General features: G+C 48.7%; 1 protein-coding gene across 4 annotated transcripts in view; it reads right to left on the bottom strand.

Moving 5' to 3' along the window:
• The window catches only part of ADRB2 (adrenoceptor beta 2), a 91,121-nt gene that overhangs the window by 52,961 nt on the left and 16,115 nt on the right, over positions 1-22,045 (bottom strand). Inside the window, exons 3-4 of one of the 4 annotated variants that reach the window (XR_013996051.1) lie at positions 20,806-20,910; positions 19,558-20,436 (exon numbers count right to left, since the gene is read on the bottom strand). The exons of 1 other annotated variant lie outside the window; for it this stretch is intronic. The gene's annotated coding sequence lies outside the window, so the exon portion shown is untranslated. Of the gene's footprint in view, positions 1-19,557; positions 20,911-22,045 lie in introns of those variants that run through there. 2 more of the 4 variants (XR_013996050.1, XR_013996052.1) reach the window with 2 other exon arrangements.

The following is a 22,045-nucleotide window of genomic DNA, read 5'->3' as shown; positions in this document are numbered from 1 at the left end:
AGGCAGCCATCTTGTGAGGGTTAATTTGCATATCACCTCTTTATTATATAGGATTAGTTCCAAGTGTACAGCATAGTGGTTAGACAATCATATACTTTACAAAATGTTCCCCCTGATATTTCCAGTACTCACCTATTACAGTTCCTCTTTCCATCAGCCATGTAGGCACTTAAACTTCATCTCTGATGCTTCCCTTCATGGCTCATTGTTTTATTATTTATTATTTTTTCCCCATTGATTTTTAGAGAGGGAAAGACAGATAGAAACATCGATGTGAGAGAAACACCTTGATTGGTTGCCTCCTGCATGTGCCAGGGCCCAGGCCAGGGAAGAGCCTGCAACCAAGGTATGTGCCCTTGACTGAAATCAAACCTGGGACACTTTGGTCCACAGACTGATGCTCTATCCACTGAGCCAAACCAGCTAGAGCCTGGCTTATTGTTTTAAACCAACATCCAATGATCCACCCCACCCCGTTCATGCTTCAAATCATTGTTTTCTGTCTCCCTCCCACCTCAAATCCACTCTGCAAGGCATTGTGGTATCCGTGTCCTTAAAGCATTGGTCACATCACCTTATTCCCTCCTTAAAACCGTCACTGGCTCTTCACTGCCTGATGGAGACAGGCTGTCCTTCAGTGTGGCCTTTGAGACACTCTACAATGCTGGGGGCACTTCTCTAGGCACAGCTTCCTGTAACTCCTCTTCATAGTCCAGCTCTCCAGCCGAGCTGGACTGTTCCCAATGCCTTCCCTGCCTAAGGACTTGTCCCTTCTGCCTGGAACGCCCCATTGCTAGGCCTTCCCTGTGGAATCTCACTGTAGCTCTTAAGATCTAGCTCAAAAGCCACCCCAGGGAGGCTTTCCTGAACACAATTCTCCCCTCCCATACTCTCGCCGTTTGACCACTACTTATGGAACATGCATTACGTGCAGGCATGGTGGATACTCATTCATTCATTCTTTCAACTCGGGCAAATACTCCCTGAGTGCCTACCGACACAAGAGATACCACACTCACTGCCAGGATGGAATATCAGTGCAAAGAAGGAAAAGCAAAGCCATGGAGTCCGAGTCACAGGGGGTGATCATAGACACAAGAGGAAAGGACAGGGCCCACCCGGTCCACAGCCCCAGGGACACCTGCTCCGGAGATGCACAAGCCTAGCTGGACCCACCCAGGAGCAAATGTTCAAAAACGGCCTCTGGCTATTCTGGGCTCCTCCTGCATCCTGACGGCCCCTGGGCTGCTGGGCCTCCTTGCTGAGCTCTCTCCAAGGGGAATGCAGCCATGAGAAGGATCTGCTTCCAGGGCCTGCGGATGTAGGAGCTCCTCATGGCTGGACCAGGAGGCTCTGTGCTGGAGCCAAGTGCCCCACAGTCAGAGGAGGAAATGCAGAGCTGGCCCACTGGGCAGCTCAGAACAGAGCCTGCTGAGAAGGACAAGGGGTTGCAAGCATTAGCCCAGATGAGCTCAGGTGAGATGATCACGCTGTGGAAATTGTAGGCAAGCTGGCTGCCTCCTCTGTGCTTCACTCACTCAAGTCTCTCTATGCAGAATGTCCTCCCCTCTTTCTTTCTTTTTTTTAAAAAATATATTTTATTGATTTTTTACAGAGAGGAAGGGAGAGAGATAGAGAGCTAGAAACATCGATGAGAGAGAAACATCGATCAGCTGCCTCCTGCACATCCCCCACTGGGGATATGCCCGCAACCCACGTACATGCCCTTGACCGGAATCGAACCTGGGACCTTTCAGTCCGCAGGCCGACGCTCTATCCACTGAGCCAAACCGGTTTTGGCCTCTTTCTTTTTTAAAAATAGTTTTTATTGAGAGAGAGAGAGAGAGAGAGAGAGAGAGAGAGAGAGAGAGAGAGAGAGACATGGATATGAAGGCAAAACAGTCACTGTCTGCCTCCTGCATGCCCCCCACTGGGGATCAAGCCCCAAAGCTGTGCATTTGCCCCTACTGGAATCGAACCAGCAACCCTCTGGTGCACAGGATGATGCCCAAGCGACTGAGCCACACCGGCCAGGGCTGTCCTCCCACTTTCCTCTGGTGATGATGACAGTCCCGATGAGGACCACCAGGAAGGTTCGCCAAGGCTCCCTGCTAAGTGGCTATGTGCTTTTGTCACTTACTGCTCACACACCATCCTTATCCATATTTTGTAAGTGAGGACACCCAGGCTGTGAGGGGTTAAAGGATTTGCAGGAGGTCACACCGGCACATGGGAGTGTCAGAATTCAACCCAATCAGACACCAGACTCCAAAGCCCCAGTGTTTAACCAAATCATAGCTTAGCCTACTGTGTGGTTAAAATTACACCTCATTCAAATATTGCCTCTAACATGCTTTCCTTGGCTGCCTTTTCCATCCCCGTGTATGGCCACATTATTGTCCTGAGCAGTAGTTTTCATTCATTCATTTATTCATTCACTCATTCAACATTTACTGCAAGCTGCTGTTTGATGAAGAACTCTGTGCCTCCCCTTGGAAAGCTCCCTGTCCAGTTACTACAAGATGCCTGATATGTTCATATTTCCATCTGCTTGAGCAGTAGCCACCATCACTTCCAAGGCCTGAGAGGGAGTCAATGAGTCTTTCCTATACTCCGACCATCAGAGCCACTTAACCATTCAAGTCAGACATATGGAAATTCAGCAAGCTGCTAAGCAAGCAGGTGCAGAAATAGCAGGGCGTTCCGGCAGGCAAAGCAGGGCTGGAGGGAGCGCATATAATCCCTGCCCCCCTCCCTGCGGCAATCCCGCAGAGCTGGACTTCCTTCCAAGTCCTCCGAGGAGTCCTTTGAGGAGAGCGATCTGCTGACCCTGGGCTCCCAGTGAGTCTGCTATTGGGAGCTTTTGCCAAGTGTTTACAAAGTCACTTTAAGCAAAACCCTGCTTCTTCCTGCAGGGTGATGTCATTCCAGCACCTCCAGCACTAACCTGCCCAGGTGCAGAGGAAGCCAGGGTTAGGCTGTGCCCTGTGGAATTCCCAGGCTCAGCTCCCCATTCCCACCCCCCTGGGTAGTAACTGCATGGAATTTCCTTAGGCAAATAGAAGACGTTTTAAAAGGAGAATGGAGTCACGGGATGTAAGGTACAGCACAGGGAACATAGTGAATAATATTGTAATAACTATGGATGGTGCCAGGTGGGTCCTGGAAAGAGCAGGGGAACTTTTGTAAAGCAGATGAGTGTCTAACCACAACCCTGTACACCTGAAACTAATACAGAATAATATTGGATGTAAACTGCAATTGAAAAATAACATTTTAAAACAAGGAGACGGGGAGGAAATTTGCTGAAAAGAGACCCAGGCAGACTATTTAGAAACTTCATTCCTTTCACCCGTTCCCTTCCCAAGAAAGACAGGACAGGTTCTGAGGAACCAACTGATGGAGACGGTTCTCAGCATTTTTAGGAAACAGACAGAACTTTGAGAATCACAGTGAATTTATAAAGTCTCTCCCCACAAAAATCCTCCCCCTTCCACATGCAGCTCGGAACACAATGTAAGGGTAGTCAGGGGCTTCCATGAGCCCAGTTTGATGTCCCCGAAGTATTGGATGCAAACTAGATGATTTTAGGTGGCACGTGGACAGCATTTGGTTTAAATTTTAGTTCCTGAGTGTTTATTTTAATATGCACTAAAATCATAACACATCAAATCTGTTATCTGGTACATGTTTGAGGATGAGGCTACACTAAAAAATGATGGCTAGTCAGTTTTGAAGGAAGCGTTACAGAAATGACCAATGGCTCAGGGGCACCTGTGGCTGGGGAAATAAATGCTGGGAAGTGCTGCTCACAGAGTACCGAAGGTTTGGGTGCCCTGTCCTACTTTGTGGCATCTCCTATTTCAGTGGTTCTCAACCTTCTGGCCCTTTAAATACAGTTCCTCATGTTGTGACACAACCATAAATCTTTTTCGTTGCTACTTCATAACTGTAATGTTGCTACTGTTATGAATTGTAATGTAAATATCTGATATGCAGGACAGTCTTAGGTGACCCCTGTGAAAGGGTCCTTCAACCGCCAAAGGGGTCGTGACCCACAGGTTGAGAACCGCTGTCCTATCTGATTCAACAATCTCATTGCACAAACGAGGAAACTGAGTTCCCAGTGGTCCCAGGCCAGGGCTTTGCTTTTGTTGTCTTTATAGCACCACTAGAGGCCCAGTGCAGGGGGTGGGGGGAGTCCCCTCAGTCCAGGAGCCCCACGATTGATCACCCCACCACTGGGTAGCCTGGACCTCCCTCTTTGGGGCAATCATGGGGCAATGGTGGGGCCCCTGACCAATTGCATCCCACCCACTTTGGCTGGCCTGGTGCTAGTGGGTATCGTAGCATGGTTGTCCGGATGGTCATTCCACTGTTCAGCCGTTCTGTCAATTTGCATATTACGCTTTTATTATTATAGATTCCTTTTCTTGCTTTGTCTCTGTGCAGGTTTTTATCTCAGAGGGCACAAAGGGGTCCACATGGGTTCATTCTGGGAGCAGAGAGAACTAGCAGGAACTGCCCATAGCCAGGTAGATAGATCATCGCCGTTTTACCAGGGCTTTTTATAAATATCTTCCTTAGACTCTTCTCCCTGATTATATTTATTTCTAAGTGAAAAAAATGTTTCAAAATGCTTGTCATTCCTCCCACATTGTTCCGCGTTTGCCTGTGTGGAGTCTCAGGAAATGATCGCTGTTCTCCCCTGAGGTTATTCTGTTTGGCTGGAGCCATGAGACAGAGACAACTTTGCATTTATGGGGCTTCTTTCAGTTCTGTTGGCCTTGTGCTTGCTGGTCTGGTTGGCAGAGTGAAAACTAATGATGTGTAATCTAAAGACTTTCTTTAAATTCCCGCCTGGGTTAGCTCTGCCGGGAGCAGAACTCTGGTTATGAATATACATCCCGTTAAGAGGGACATGGATCTCGGGGAGCATGTGTGGCCAGAAAGAGGGTGATGGGTCAGAGGAAACTGCAGCTGGAATCAGAGGAGCGGTGACAGCTGAGAGAACTGGCACTGGCCGGCAGCTTGCAGACCGATGACCCCAGGGGCCATTCCAAGGTCACCATCTGCAGATCATTGAGGACTGTTGTGGGACAGGGCAGGGCCGGGCAGGGACACCATGCTGCAGGTCTGCTGTGCTCCAGGCACCAGAGTAGGCAGCGCGTGGAACAGAGTGGGCGGGTGGAACAGAGTGGGCGGATGGGCACCTGGGGAAAGTGAGGAGAGGTAGGCCGCAGCTCTCAGGAATGTTGTCATGCAGGAATGCAGGCTAGGAATTGGAATTTTTTTTTATATGAAATCTGATTTCTAAATGGTGGCCAAACAAAACACATCTGTGAGTCAGATCTGACCTGTGGGCTACATTTTGTAGCGGTCGGAGTTATTTGGGGGCTCCTGATGGCTGACTGTGTATGGAGCCCAAGCATGGACTCCCCCTCTCTCTGGGTGAGTTTCTGTGGCACGGCCCGATGTTCAGGGTGAGTTAGAACAGCATTTTGACTGCGCTTTACGGCCGAGTGAAATGCTCCAAGAGGTGCGGGGCTCTGGGAGGAAGGAGGACCAGGCAATGCGGGAACTGGCGCAGGCGGCACTTTCCTGTGTCAATGACACAGAGGCAGGATCCCCCTGTCGTCACATCTCGTTCCACGTCCAGGAACAAGTACCTTCTCTGGGTCTGTTTCTTCCTCTATAACGTGAGAGTCAGTATTGGATGGGGTTCTGCGATTTTATGACGGTCACTTCTCCCCACCCTCAACCTCACCCGACAGGACTTCCAGTCCCTACATCCTCTGTCCCTTTGTGCAGGGAGTTCCTGCCAGCCCTAAGAAATCCTCCTGCAGGGCCCGCCGGGATCAAGTGGCCCCTTTCCAGAATCTTAGGGATCCTCCTGCTTTCATGGCTTCTTTAGCCACTGGCGGCTCATCCACTCCCAGGGCAGGCGTCTCCTGACCCCAGGCCAGGTGTGTCCCCTGTCAAATCAGCTTTCCATCAGAGTACTCACCGTACTTGTCTGCTCATTTATTTGTGAGCTTTCGGGCGAATATCTCACTGGGTTGGTCCTGAAGGTCTCTTCCAACCCTGATGATAGTCAGTGATTCTGGAATAACCAACCAATGAGGTCACAGCACAGAGCAGCGGTTCTCCAGCCGTGTTTCTGCCCCAAGCACCCAAGAGATTACGACACACTTCCCCTCCCCCCCAGCATGAACTGGGCCTCCTGGATTCAGAGACACTGGGACAGAGGTGAAGGGCACGGGCCTGATCTTTTCCCAGGCGGCTTGTTAGCTGTGTTGTTATTTAGATAAGCCGCACCAAGCCTCACTGTTCTCATCTGCAGCCTGGAAACAATCACTACGTCTTTTAGCTAGTGTCAGGCACATAACAAGCATGCAATGCACGGAAACCATGCAAATATTTTCCAATCGCAGGTCGGAGCGTCCTTGCGCTATAAACCCGGGCTGGAGGTTAGGGTGCTCGCCTCTTCACCAATCGGCACCCCCTCTCCACCTACGGGCGAAGGGAGACAGGAGGCAAAGTCAGTGGTTCTCAAATGGAGGGGACAGTTTCCCCCGGGGGACATTTTGCAATGGCTGGAAACATTCTAGTTGTCACAGTGTGGGGCAGAGAGGCGCCACGGGCATCTGGTGGGTAGGGGTCAGGGAGGCTGCTAAACAGCCTACGATGTGGAGGGCAGCCCCCACAGCACAGAATTATCTACGAAATGTCAATAGTGAGCTAAACAGTAACCCAGGGACACAGACTACAATGACAGAAAATAAACTTACATTATACGGGAATGGCTAGGGCGTGTACATGGACCGTACACTGTACACTGCTTGTGAATATAAAATCTTGTATGTCCTGAAGTTCACGGACGTACAGTCAACTGACAGCCAGCGCAAAGACAAAGCCGTGGCAGACTCCCAGCCACGAGCCTCACTGACTCACCCACCCGAGGCCGGCGGCTTACTGGAACGGGAAAGTCGGCGTTTGATCTACGCACGACTTTTCAGGAAAGTAAAGCTTCAGGGAAGCCGAGGTGTCCCTGGTGTCCTGCATAGCGTGATCGTGAAGCGTGACCTACGTCTGTGCCCACACCCTCTTCCTGCCCAAGCTTTCCAACGCCGAGCCGTTCCTGTTCCTCGGAAACTCTTTAGGAAAGTGAGAGGCGAGGGGCTGGAGGCAGCAGGGGAAATGGCGTGAGGCTGGCTGTTGTCCCCGAGGTTGTTGACTCACTTTCCCCTCTTTGGCGTTCGTGCCCTCATCAGTGAAATCCGTGTGGGGTGAAGTGACCTTGGCAATGTGCTTTCTGTTGGGACAGTGATGATGCTTAGTGAGGCCAGATTGGAATTCCCTCGTGGAGGGCCTGTTCTCCCAGCCACTGGGCGAGGCAGGAAATCAGAGAAATTGAGGACACCAGGCTGGGAATTAGAAAATCAGGCAAAGCTGGGTTGGAAACCCTAGCTGCTGCTCTTACGTCTACGTAGCCCTTAGAAAGTTACTTAACGGGGAATAGGAACACTAGTTATCGCAATGGGCTAAGCAAGATTGGATAGTCTGATAAATAGAAACTGCTATATTATTATTATTATTATTGTCATCCTTATTATTAGGTATTGGGTGGAATCACATGGCATTTGTCTGTTTCTGACTGATTTATTTCATTTATTTCACTAGGTCCACCCATTGTCGCAAAAGGGAAGATTTCACTCTCTTTTTACGGCGGAGTAGGATTCCATGGTGCAAATGTGCCACAGCTTAGTTTACCCACTCGTCTACTGATGGCCACTTGGGCCACTTCCATATCTTGGCAACTGTAAATAATACTGCAGTGAACACAGGGGAGCATATATTCTTTCGGATTAGAGTGTTGTGTTTCTTCGGACATAAACCCAGAAGTGGAATTGCTGGGTCCTTCGGTAATTCCCTTTCCAGTTTTTTGAGGGCCCTTCGTACTGTTTTGCATAGTGGTTGCTGCAGTTTGCATCCCCACACACAGCACAGGAGCGTTCCCTCTTCTCTACATGCTCAACGCTTGTTGTTTGTTGATTTATTGATGGTAGCCATTCTGACAGGTGTGAGGTGCTACCTCATTGTGGTTTTAGTGATGTTTTTGTTTTCTTTGGTGGTGCCTTTTCTAGCCGGGAATTCAGAGAGGGAATGTAAAGCTTGAACATCTTCCACTTAACCCTTTGTTGCTCTGTGAGGCTCACAGGAGCTGTGTATGTCCCGCCGCCCCCAGGGCTCTCAGGGAACAAAGTGATTTCCAGGAAGACGGGGCAGCGAGGAGTGAGGTTGAGAAGCCAGGGCGATGAGGCAGGTCTTACACAAACTTGATGTGCCAGCCAGCCTCCTCCTTTTCATGAAAGAGCCAGCTAGGGGGTAGGACAAAATGTTCTGCACTTGGGGTGAGCAGCCCCAGCGGCAGCCCTGGCTGACCTGTTGTGATATTACGTGTTTCACCAGGTTGTAATGGGCGGTACACAGGAAGCCACAGGTGAAAGGGCTATTGTAAGATGCACAGTGCGCCGTGTGAAACAAAGAGGGAAAGGTCTTTGCGGGGGCCCAGCACAGTCAACCCGTGGGCAGGCTGCAGGCATGCCAGGCCCACCTGAACAGCCGAGGCTGGCCCTCGGCTCCAGCCACCGGCGCCTGGGCTGGGGCTGAAAAACAGCCAGAGGCATGTCCGGGACACATGTCAGCGGCCCAGCCTGCTCTGCCGCCCAGCACGCAGGTTTGTTGTGGGAAGCCCTGGGGAGCCGAGAGGAAGAGCTTGGGAGAACATGGGGGAAATCGAGCCCGCCAAGAGAAATGAAAAACACATCAGCGGGTGTGAAAGGAAGAGGATGCAGAGGCACAATCCGAAGCTTCGATGTTTCCGTCATCTGAGGCAGAAAGGGGAAAGCGGCCTTCTGCAGGGCCCGCCTGCGCCCGGAGCCCGGCGGCTTAAGCAAAATGCCTAAAGACTTCTCTGTCCGGACATTTGCAGGGACAGTGACCGTGACAAAATCTCTGCCCTGTGGGCGTGACACGGAATTTCCACAGGGTGGTTTCCAGGATGGCCCAGGAACCCAACTTGTGTGTACTCTGGGGATCAGGGTAGGATGGGAGGCTGTAGTCTGGTGACAAATCTCTTGACCTGTTGAGTCAAGAGGCAAGAATGCAGAGTGGCTTCCAGGCTAACTGGCTGCAGTTTGCTGAGCGAAGCAGTCACTCTATTCAACTCTCTGATTCCCCAGCAAGCCGTCTGGATGGGAACAGGATAGGTCCGTTCTGGTTTAAAGATGTGGGGGCCATGGGAGAGGAGGGGCACACACAAACCTTCTCTAAGTGTCATAAGTTGCCCAGTCATCGTTCCCGTGTTTTACATGTACATGTGTATCTTTCAGCCTTGAAGGTTTCCCTGTGAGGACTGTGTTGTTGTTTCCAGTTTTAACACAAGGGATCCCAGGCCTGGAGCGGTTTGAGGCCGATGCAAGGTCGCACAGCCAATAGTCACAAAGTTGGGCTTCCAAGTCATGTCTCTTGCTCTTCAAAGACCATGTCACATTGTGGCCGCTGCTGGTCTTGCTCCCTGAAAATGGTGCTGTCATAGACCATGCTGTCCTGGCTTCCCTCACGAGCCTGTCCCATGTCCCAACTCTGGATGTTTTAGGGGAAAGACCCCCAGCGTGGGAGATGGGGCTCAGAAGACGTGCGCTGGAGCTGGCTTACCCGGCCTCGAAGGCGTCGACTGTGTGCTTCTTCTCAACTCCACACTCAGTGAGGTCACGCTGGGAGCTTGACACGGGCCATGGTGGAGTATGTGGAAATAGGCACATTACAAACCAGGCTCCCCACACCCAGAGCCACACTAGCTTACTAGCACACCCCTGGGTGTTGCCTCTGCTCCATCACCAGCTGGGAGAATCAGCATCAGCATCTAGAAACCCACAGAGTCAGCTGACATTGCATTACATCAAGGACATGGAAGGCGGACTTGTCTCCTTGAGCTGGGGCAGAGTGGTTGGGTGTTGGTGCGCATGAGAATTACCCAGGGTGCTAATAAAGAGCCAGGCCTCTCAAAGTAGGACAGGGCCCGTGTGTTTCTAGTAAGTCCCTCTGTGATTCTGTTACCCACCGCCGTTTGAGAGCTGCTCATGAAGACCATTAACGTAGGCTTGAACCAAGAAAATCCGATCGTAAAAAAAAACAAAAAACAGTGCCTTCTAAGCGCCACTCTGAGGCCCCCATCTCTGTGCCTGCAAAATGCGGATAATTCTGCCCTTGCCCCGTGGCTACGGAGATGGCGATTGTGTAGTAAGGATTTTATAAACGGGAAATGGTATAATAGGCAGCATTGTGATGACAGAAATAGGAGGATGAGCTCGCCTTTGGCTCTGTCTTTCTGGGAGGCCGGGGAACACCCTCCTTTCCCCTTCTGCTCCCACATCCTATTTTTGAACCTGGCATTGGCTGAGGGATTAAATGACCAATATGGCCAACAAACCTGTGTGGCAGCCCTGCGCAAGCCTGTCAGCTGCTCCGCCTCCTCCCAGTGCCTATCCTGGGTCTCCGCCCCTGAGGTTAAGACACAGCCGCCCCCATCTCCTTTTCCAGAGCCACATCTCAAAATTTGTCACTTAGCTTTTTATGTGGCAGCTGCTACCCCTTGGGAGGCTATGTAGCTTTAGTTTTAAAGTGCCCGCCCCCCCCCCCCCCCCCCGTGTTTTGGAATAGAGCCAACCTGGCCTGGCCAGCGACCTCTCCTTATGACTCACAGACAAGTCCCACGCCTGTGGGACGGGGGTCACAGTTCCAGCGTGCGCTTGCTGTGAGCGCGCCAGCTGATGTCCCTTCTCTGGGACTCGGCTTCCTCATCTGGTATTTCCCCGTGGGGAGCTGCGGGCATTTCGTGTGGGTTGAATCTTTATTGTCCTGGGCATTGCAGGAAGTTTTGCATTCCTGGCCACCGGCCACCAAACGGCAGCAGTGTTCACTTTGTCACCGTGAGAATTCCAGACATCCCCACACATTTCCAAATGGCTCCGTGGGGCTGGTTCTGCCCCGGGACTATGTTCTGAAGGGTCTCAGTTTTCCATTCTGGTAAATGGACCAGAGAGGTTCCCTAGAGGCGAGGGGCTTCATTCAGGAGCAGCCGCGAGGACTGCCTGGGCTGGAAGGCAGGGCTGAGGGGGTCTGCCCTGTCCCACCCACATCCTGCTGGGATTTATTTAATCTATAGCAGTTCCACAAAATAACTTGTTTGGAAAAAACCTCCTGTGGCTAAAAAAAAAAAAAAAAAAAAAAAAGTGTGAAAACCACCGAACTGGATCAGAGGTTGCTACATGACAGCCCACGGGGCTGATGCGCTCTGCATACATGTTTTCGTTGGCATGGAATTTTAAGATATTTGGAGCTAATTTTTTTTTTAAATCTGGATTTTAGGCATCTTGGGGAAATAGAAAAGAAAAACAGGAAAGGTTTGGCAACACTGAGCCCAGATTTCTACAAGGCAACGGTGGGTTACATAGCTGAGCGCACGCTGCCCACTGAGGGCGGGGGATGGGGGGTGGGGGGGGGGAGGTTGCCCTGTCTCTCATTTCCTTTACTTGTTTGGCCCCAGGGCAGCTTGGTGTTCAATGTTTGGATTAGATCAGTGCTTCTAAACCCAGAATACATGGAGGAACTTTTAAAATTCCAGAGCTAGGGCCCTAAGCCAGACTAATGTAATAGCTGTCTCCGGGGTGGGGCCGAGGTATGAGTACTTTCAAAATGTCCCCAGGTGATGTTACTGTGCAGGCAGGCACGAGAACCAGCAGACTCTAGAGCAGCGGTTCTCAACCTGTGGGTCGCGACCCCTTTGGCGGTCGAAAGACCCTTTCACAGGGGTCGCCTAAGACCATCCTGCATATCAGATATTTACATTATGATTCATAACAGTAGCAACATTACAGTTATGAAGTAGCAACGAAAATAATTTTGTGGTTGGTTCACAACATGAGGAACAGTATTTAAAGGGCCAGAAGGTTGAGAACCAGTGCTCTAGAGCATCTCCCGTTTGAGAATCAGCCCCCCAAAGCCCAAATTCATGAGGAGGGGGGTGTTCCTGCTTTCTACCCTCCTTCCCCTTAGGACCCGCAGCTTCTTTCTCTTCCTCTGGAAACTCTTGGTTCCCCCACCCATCTCCACCTATCCACTTGCTCAGCTGAGTTCTCACTTCCCAGTGTATCCGCCCGGCCTCCCCCTGGGCTTGATGCTTTCTGGTTGGATCCAGTCACTGTTCTGTTCTTCCCAAGGCCCCAGAGGGCTCTGAGCCAGCCCCATACTCACCCGCTCCTGTCAGCCTCTGCCACAGAAGCAAGTCCAGGCTCCTTCCTAACAGTCCTCTGGAATAACACCTTCAGGACACTCCTTTCTGGGCCTTTATTTGCATAAATACTCCAAAGCAACCAGTAAAACAGGGTTCTCGGCCTCAGCATGGTTGATATTTGGGGCCAGATAAGTCTTGGTTATGGGGGCTGGCCTGTGCATTGAAGGATGTTTAGCAGCATCCCTGGCCTCTACCCACCAGATGTCAGAAGGACCTCAATCCAGGAGACCCAAGATGGCAGTGGAGGAGGTGGAAGTTACACTCACCTCCTCCCTGGAATTACAACTAAAATGTAGGACAATCTACCTGAATAACCAACTGAAGACTATCTGAAGAGAAGTCTTTTAACAAAGGATTTACAGACGAAGCCACATGGAGACTGGTAGGAAGGGTGGAGATGCAAAAAGGGCTGGCCCCCTCCCACGGGCAGTGGGTGAGATTCCGGACGGATTTCTCAGCTGCAGAGGTTCCCCCAGAGACGTGTGAGGTCTCAACTCCCAGCGGGACTCCCCAGCCCAGTGCACCAGAGCCAGGAAAAGACACCCGCAAAACATTTGGTTGGAAAAATCAGCCAGGATTCTGTCTGCCAGGGAGACGAGAGTCTACTAGAGACATAGGCACCCTCTTAAAGGATCAATGCACAAAATCTTATTTTCAGTCACTCACCCTGGGGTACAGTCAAGGGAGGGAGGGTGAACTGGACTAGAGTTGTGTGAGGAGAGGCTGGGGTTTGTGGCTCTGGGGAGAGAGATGAAGGGACAGCTGCCAGGACCCCGGGGCTTAGTTCGTCTCCCACACCACAGAGGCCATCTTTTTCGGGTGGAGCACTCCCCTCCGTTCAGCATCAATGCCACTAATCCTCAGAGAAGTGCAAATTAAAACCACCATGAGCAGAGGAGCTGTCCAGTTTTCATCACTTTCTTAAGGGCATAATGCTTGGAACACTGGAATTGTTCTCCTCTGAGAACAGGGTAAGCATTCTACTTTTTATCGCACTGTAAATTGCTCTGCATGTTTTCAGAACCAGACTTGAGAGAACATTTCATTCTCCTAGAAAATGTCATCTCAAGGTGATAGGGGATTTCCTTGTATAGCTAAAGTGAGTTTATGCAGAGCATTTCTGGTTAAAATCCAGTTGCCATAAGGTAGAAAACAGAACAAAAACAAACACAAAAAAACCCAAAACAAACAAAAAAACACAATGAGCTATCACCTCACACCTGTCAGAATGGCTATCATCAAGAAATCAACAAACAACAAATGCTGGGGAGGATGTGGAGAAAATGGAACCCTTGTGCACTGTTGGTGGGAATTCAGACTGGTGCAGCCTCTGTGGAAAAGAATACGGAGTTTCCTTAAAAAAATTGAAAATGGAACTGCCTTATAACCCAGTGATTCCACTTCTGAGAATTGATCTGAAGAAACCTGAAACACTAATTTGAAAGAATATATGTACCCCTATGTTCATTGCAGCATTATTTATAATAGCCAAGATTTGGAAGCAGCCCAAGTGCCCATAAGTACACGAGTGGATAAAAAAGCTGTGGTACATTTACACAATGGATTACTACTTGGCCGTAAAAAACAATAACAAGGAAATCTTACATTTTGTGACAGCAGGAATGGACCTAGAGGGTATTCTGGTAAGTGAAGTAAGTCAGAGAAAAACAAGTACCCTATGATTTCACTTATATGTGGAATCTAATTAACAAAATAAACAAGCAAAACAGAAACAGACTCTTAGATACAGACAGATGACAGCTGTCAGAGGGGATGGGGGCGGTGCAGGGCTGGGTAGAAAATTGAAGGGACTAGCAAAAAAAAAACACCCAAATAAAAACAGTAACAAACCAAAACCCATAGACACAGACAACAGTGTGGTGATCACCAGAGGGCAAGGGAGATGGGGGGTAAATGATGATGGAAGGAGACTTGACTTGGGGTGGTGAGCACACAATACAATATGCAGATGATGTATTGCAGAATTATACACCTGAAACCTATGTGATTTTATTAACCAACGTCAGCCCAATCAATTCAATAAGTTTTTTTAAAAAAGGACCTCAGTGCCCTTCTCCCTACCACCCACACCCACCTGAAGCCGTGGCCACCAAAAGAGTCTCCAGACATTGCCCACTGTCCCTTAGGGCCAAAAATCACACCTGTGGGATACCATTGCTGAATTCAAGTTCTCAATATCTCTTAAAGCATAGCTAATACTGGCCAATACACCAATTCTTATGCCACCCACATACCTGTACACTCTTAAGCTGTGCTCCCTGCAATGTTCGTTTCCCCTCACAAATTGGTCTCTCTAATCCCACCCACCTCTAATGTTCATTATCACATCATAACGGAACGTCCATTAGCCCAGCTGTTCAAAAGCCTAGATGACTTCTTTGTGTCCTCTGATTCTCAGTTTCTATAACCAAAGGATCAGTAAGTCTTATAGGCTCCATGTTTAAACATATCCCAAGCCCCTCATCTTTCCATCTCCCTTGTTACTAATTTTGTCTATCATTTTTTGTCTGGACTATTTCAAGTGCCAAATCATATTACGTCACTTTCTTGCTTAAGACCCTTCAATGGCTTCCCATTCTTAGAATAAAGCCCAAACTCCTTACTAGGGCCCATGAGGTTGTCTTCAGCCACTCCTCGTACGACTCTTCCCTTATTACAATCCAGCCAGACTGGCTGTCCCTCCACTTTTTAAACGTAACACATGCTTTCCTGCCTCAGGGCCTTTGCATATGCTATTCCCTCGGCCTATAACTTTTTTACACCCTGGTTTCCACAGCTGGTTTCTTCTCCAGCTTTAGATCTTAAGTACAACTTTTGCACCCCTTCACCCCAAATTATTCAATATCTATCGAATAAAGTGAATGAATCCATTATATTTTTATTACCTTCCAAGCAATTATGACACATTCATTATCTTGCTTATTTGTTAGTTTCCCTGTTATCATGCATTTCTCCCCACTAGCATATGTTAGGGCTGATACCTCCTCTGTACTATTCATTACTGTACCCCAGGACCCAGGGCAGTGCTTGGCACATGGCAGGGGCACAGTGAATTTCTACTGAAGGAATCAGTGGGTAAGTACCCATAAGCTTCAGGTCCCAGACTCCTCAGTGCACTCATGGAAGATGATGATTAGCGCTCTTCTGGCTGTGACATTTAAAGATGCCCCAGACTCTGCGCCAGCAAAATGTCAATGCACAGCGGGCCACTGGAAATTCCTCAAGTCACTCAGGGGGCCATTACTGTCCTAGTGCCTCTCTGACCATAATAGGCCTTCTTTGGCGGAAAGATACTGATTTCTTCAATGTCAGCACTAGAAGGGAGCTTAAAGACGGTCAAAGCACCATCTCTTCACTTGACAAGTGAGGGATGCACCCTCTAACTTTGTCATCCCCTGACCAATGTCACTTGCCACTGAGATACATCAAAAGTTACCGGGTGGTGAACTGAACATACAGTACAACATACAGCCAATGAATTATAGAATTGTACTCCTGAAATCTATAATTTCATTAACCAATGTCACCTCCATAAATTCAACAAAAGGTGAAACCGAATATAAAAATAAAATAAAATTTTTAAAAGTTGCAGAGGATAGGATCCATCTTGCTGAGAGTGTCAAGCCACCTTGTACCACTGGGGCGAGGATCCCGCCAGTCTCCTGGGCCTGGCTGGAGTGGCCTGGCACTCAGTCAGAAGCTGTGGTCGTGGCCTGTACTTTCCGCTGGTAGAAAGGAAGCGATTGTACCATGTGGTTTTCACAGTAAGCCCTGAGGTTGGCAGCAAAACGAGTTTGTGATGATACTTTCTTACACCTAATATCAAAGGGGGAATTAAGTTATCTGGAAAAGTTCACACCTTCTTAATTTAAAATAGACAGGGCTCGGTGCTAAGCTTTTGTTCTCCATCAGTGTAGAGAAGAAAAAGTGTGAAATCGAATTGTCAAACATTATGAGAAAGAAGAAATAAGAGACTAAAAGGAAAGAAAAGAGGCATAAGGATGAATGGAAAAGGAGGAAGGAGAAGTTGAAAGTAAAAACTGTCAGATGAGACTAATTTGAAATCCCAAGGTCAAGCAAGGAAGGAGGGAGGTTCCTCTGGGGCTGTGCGTCTGTGAGTTTGATAGCGTGCAAATTCCATCCTCTCTCTGGTCCTTTGTCAAATGAACAGAGTGGAATAAACGTTCTAGAAGTAATTCCTAGAGTCCTCTTTATTTGTCACTTTTTGATTCAAAACCACAGATAGATCCCCAATACACTCGAGGGCCTGCTCTGACATCCTTTCAGATATGCGACAATGGGTTCAAAACCAGTCCTGGTGGTTTTTGATGGCTGATGAGCCAGAGTGACAGAATGAGCGCCACTTCCCTTAGGCCATCAGCAAGGCATGGCAAAGTTCCTGATGACCCTGAGCGCCACCACACTTCTTTTTAGAGCCTACAGTTCACAACACGTGGGATTAAAAGCTGTAATGAAACCCCTTACATTTGTATACATGCCTTTTGAAGCTTGTAAAGTGCTTTCACCTATTTTATTTCATGTAAGTCTCACAATAAACATGGAAGGCATTGTTCTTCTCAGATTACCAATGAGGAAGCTAAGACACTGAGAGACAAGGGACTTGCCCCAGGTCACCAGGGTGCCAGTCCGCCCCTGTTTGTTTTCCCCTGCTCTGCTTTGCATCAGAGAGACCGACATGTTCCAGGCGCCCTAACCTGTTGCTTTAAGGCCAGTTGGGCTGATGAGAGTCTCTGACAGGAAGTTGAGGGAGAGGAGGAGAGAAGCAGGCTCTGTCTTCTCTGTCTGTCTTCAGCGGCCTCTCCATCAGTGGCTTCATGTGCTCCGTGCCTTCGGCTCCTGCCAAATCCATGCCCTGATCTTGTAACACCACCTTCTCTTGTGTCCCTCCGGTGGTTTCTTCCTGCCGTTGCTAATCTCTGGTTCCTCACCATCCCATTTATAGCTTCTCAGTTCTTCTATCACCTGTGCATCCAGTTCCTTATATTACATTTCTGATGTGGAAAGACCTAGAGAGGTTTCTGTCTTCTTGGTTGGGCCCAGACTGCATCCCTGGGCTGGAAAATCAACTCTGTGAGGAGCTATAATCAGGGCAGAAACGATGTGAGACAGACTCGTGTATGAGTGTGTATGTATGTGTGTCCATATGTAAGAACCTTTCTCCCAGGAACCCAGCTGATATATCTTTGGATCTTGAGATGCCAGCATGGTGCCTGGCATGCAGGAGGCACCAGTAGATGTTTGCTGACCTAATATATTTATTTGGTAAAACAAACCAGGCCAGGGTGGCTGTGTAGTTTATCTCTAAGTTTATCGCCAAGTGTCTATGAGATATAAGGACAACAGGTCCTTCTGGTCTTTAAAATGTAGCAATGAGCCATTTGGCCACATTCTACAAAGCCACACAGGGAACTACATTCATTGAGATTTCTTTAGGATCTTTCTGATTTTGAATGATAGTAGTTATTTCAGGTGGAAAGATATTAATGAGTTGAAACTTGGAAAAATAAACAATTTCCAGACTCAGAGAGTAGGTGAAAACGGGATGGACAGCATGGGCAAACATGGGGGAAAAACATTCTTTAAATTGTGTTTTCTTATACTTATGCAGGCAGAGTTTAACAGAGTGTACCGTAGGCTGGGAAATCTAGGTGGTGAGGTCAGCTCTGCCACCAGCCATGTAGCCTTGAGCAGTTCATTTCTTGCTGGAGCATGACTCTTCTTAGGAGAATAGGTTAGGACACACAGAGAGGTACCAGGGATGTGTGTGCACAGAGGAGAACTCATGTGAAGTGGTGGAAGGAGGGTGGCCTCGGGCGAAACCAGCCCTGTGGGCACCTTGACCTTGGATTTCCAGCCTCCACAACTGTGAGAAAATAAATATCCGTTATTGAAGGCACCTAGTCTGTGGCATTTTGTTATGGCAGCCCCACCAAACTAACATGGAGACTTATGTTGGATTCATTCATTCAACAAATATTTATGGAGCATCTATTATGTCCCAGGCACTGATTCTTGAAATAGGGCATAGAGTGCTGAGAAACCAAAGACCAAAAAAAGGGCTTCTGCTCTCAGACGCTTAGTCTAGTGGGAGAGATTGACAATCAAAAGATCACATGAGCAGTGTGGAAAGAGTGGGAAAGGGGTCCACATGTTCTTCAGGAGCGCAGTGCTGCCGGGGGGTGGGGGATGATGGCAGAGGGATGTTTCATGGTAGGTACTGTTCTATTCTCAGCACGACTGCAGTGCCGTGCCCACAGCCAATACTCTGTAAATGTGGGCTGGCTTTAATGGAAGGCTCTGATCTCTCAATTTTCTATGTGGAATAACATGATTTCTTATATTCAAGGAAAGGCAGCCCAAGGACAGATGCTAATAAGTGCCACAAAGCTGGGGCAGTGGGAAGGCCAATAGATGAGAAGGGAGAGGAAGTGGGTTCTCATCTCAGCCCCGCCACAAGCCCGTGGGGTGGTGACCTGATACAACGCCCTTCCCTTGTCTGGACCTCCATTTCCTCATCTTCAAAAATGAAGAGGTTGGAGGGGTTCATCTCTAAGATCTCTAGCTCTGTGAAATCTCTTCCGAAGTCTAGTTCACGAAAGATTAATCTCAAAAGGAGGAAGAAAGAGACAGAGGGAGGCAGGGGAAGGGGAGAGAGGTGAAAGGCTCCCCCATTTTTTGTATGAGACCTTGGCCAAGAGGTTGCCTCTGAGTCTCAGTATCTTTTTTCTTGAAAAGTGAGGGGGTTAGTTATCTTTCATATTCATTCTGTTCCCAAAGATTCTATGCCTGTGAGTATTAGGGAACTCTTGGATCTTCTGTACCTGCGTTTTCATTAACTTCAACAGGAAGGCATCCCTGGGCCAAGAGTCTGCAGTAGATGTCATGGGGATCGGCGTCCGATCCCCACGCACAGCATTCAGTTACGAACACATAAACTGGTTTCTGCAAACAGGAAGTCTTAGAAACGCAACCCTTTACTCACCACTTATTTTTCACTTAATAACTAGATCATCAACTAAGTCAATCCCCCCCCACCCCCCCGAGAGAGACCATAGAAAACATACAAAACTAAGGATTGGTCTGCTGACATTTCCTGGAAAGAAAGATGTTACTTTCTTTTACCCAACTACTCACAGTGAGGAAAAGTTACCAGAAGTACCTTCAAAACCAAATTTTATTAGAATGGTTTGGGCAGGGAGTAGATCAATTAGAAGATAAAATTAAATTATCAATGTCCTACCATAGGGAAATGCTTAAGTTAATTTTATTGCATCCATATGAAATTTTGTGCAGCACTTAAAAAAATATTTTAAAAGATTATTTTACAACATGTGGAGATACAATATAATAAGTGAAAAAAAGCAGGATACAAACCATAATTTAACATAATCTTAATTTTGTTAAATACACACTATACATCATACATATACATTAAAAAAGACCTGAAAAAATACTCCAAAATACTAACAGCAGTAATATCCAGAAGGAGGAAGTATGAGTGATTTTATTTGCTTCTTTATGCTATTTTACGTTTTCAAATTTCCAGTGATATGTATTCATTTCTTGGTTTAGTCACTCAGCAAAGATTTCTTGTGTCAACTATGAGCCAAGTATGTTGTAGGTGCTAGTGATAGAGGCAAATCTCAGCCCTCTGCAGCTTAGCCTCTAGTAAGTTGACCCAGATATGAAAGAAGAAAAATCAGTAAACAAACAAGAGGATGTGGATGGTATTATGTGCTCTGAACACATCCAATCAGGGTGATGGGAAGGCAATGAGTGGGGCCGTGCACCTGCCTTGCATGGATGGTCAGGGAGGGCAGCCCTGAAGAGGGGCCATTAGTCCTGAAACGGAAGGACATTCTCATCACAGGGAACGACCGGGCTGCGTGGACCTGACACCCTGGGCACCACGGGTCTGGGAGGATGTTTGGCTTCTATTGTAGGCCAGTGGGAGCCACAGAAAGCTTTCTCATAGGAGTGACCAGGTGACACGCTGCTCAGACAGATGGCTCTGGCTGCAGGGTGCAGAGGGGCTCCTGGTGGTGGAGGCAGAGTAGAAGCAGGGAGACCTCTTATGAGACAAGTTTTTCTTTATAATTTGCCAATTCTGGGACATCAGTTTCCACTACTGTAAAATGAGAGGCAGTTGGGCAAGGCCCATGATTTCTAAGAGCACTTCCAGGACTTAAACATTAAAATACACATTATTGTTGGGTACCTGTTGACCTGTCTTGTGAAAAATGTATAAGCTTCTAAACACAGGGCCCAAGCCTGTCTCTGCTTATCCCCAGCACATGGCCTCGCACCTGGAAGGCCCCTGTGACACACAGTGCCTGCAGGGGTCTGTGGGGAGTGGGGAGTGTCGTTCTTGCAGTGGGTTTCCTCTGCTCTTCCTGCAAACTCACCTGCTGAGACCGTTGTCCTGAAGGCAATGGGGAGCCATGGAAGGCTCTTCAGCAAAGCTGACTTCTGCGTGTTAGCAAGTGCACGCGGGCGGTGCTGCAGGAGGTCTGGAGGGGGCCAGGTGCGGAAGCGGAGAGACAGAGAGACACCGAGTTTTACTAGAGAATCCCCCTGGGCTGTGGCTTTCCAAGTGAGCCCCCCTGGGAAAGCAGGGACCTGCCCCTGCCCATGGGGAAGGGCCACCTCGCAGGAGCCCACAGCACACAGGGAGACAGAGTGCGAGCTCCGCCTACTCAGAGCTGGGGAAATAAGGCACAAAGAGACCAAATGACTCATGTGCCAAGGATTTCTGACTTCAGGGCCTCCTCTCAGCTAATGTGAAAACCAGACTCTACTTAGCGTGTCATCCACGGAGCAGGAGGGCTGTGCTGTGCTGTGCCTGTGCCAGATGGAAGGGAGCGTCAGGGTGGGGTGTGGAGGGGAGGGGGAGGCAAGTGTCCCAGGCAGAAACCGTGACCAATACTCCAGTACCTTCATTTGGACACTCCCTTAATCCAAGAAGGGCTAAAACTGGCCGCGGAGCTTGCCTTATGACAGCAGAGCGATCAGACAAAAGGAATAAGCCCGGTTGAGTCAGCCGGATGGTAATCCTCCTGGAGAGCATGCACGTCCAACGAAAATAGATCAGAGGCTCTTTCCCAAGACACGGCGCCTGGAGATGCTGGGACCACGCCCCTCACGTGAAGATGGGGAGGGTGAAGATGGGGAGGGACGGTGCCACCCCCCAGAGATGGGGAGGGAGCTGTCCCACAGAGTCAGGGCTGGGACTTGGACCCTGCTCTTCTCATTCGGAGGTCAGGGCTCATCTCACTCCTTCACAATTCAGTCTGGGTCCAACTCTTTATTTGCCAAACCTGTATTCAGGCACAACCGCAGGGGTCAGGTAAAGTGATTTCAAAGCCCCTTGTGTATATTGTGTGTTGTCATGTATACACACACACACACACACACACACACACACACACTGCTTTAGTTTGGCGAGGTCTTTTTTCTTTTTCCATTAAGTACTATGGACCATTAATATTACTTAAGTATCTGAATTCACCACCCCAATTCAAAGGCACAGTTCACAGAACCTAGAAGCAACTCTACTCCAACCCCTTTGTCATGCAGATGAGGACTGGGTCAGGAAGGGCCAGTGCTCTTTCTAGACTGTGAAAGGAAAGCAGCATGCTGTAGTAC

Source organism: Myotis nattereri (genome assembly GCF_964212035.1).
Source record: "Myotis nattereri genome assembly, chromosome: 5".
NCBI lineage: Eukaryota > Metazoa > Chordata > Mammalia > Chiroptera > Vespertilionidae > Myotis > Myotis nattereri.
The sequence above is the reverse complement of the archived record's forward strand: the minus strand, read 5'-3'. Positions and strand labels throughout refer to the sequence as shown.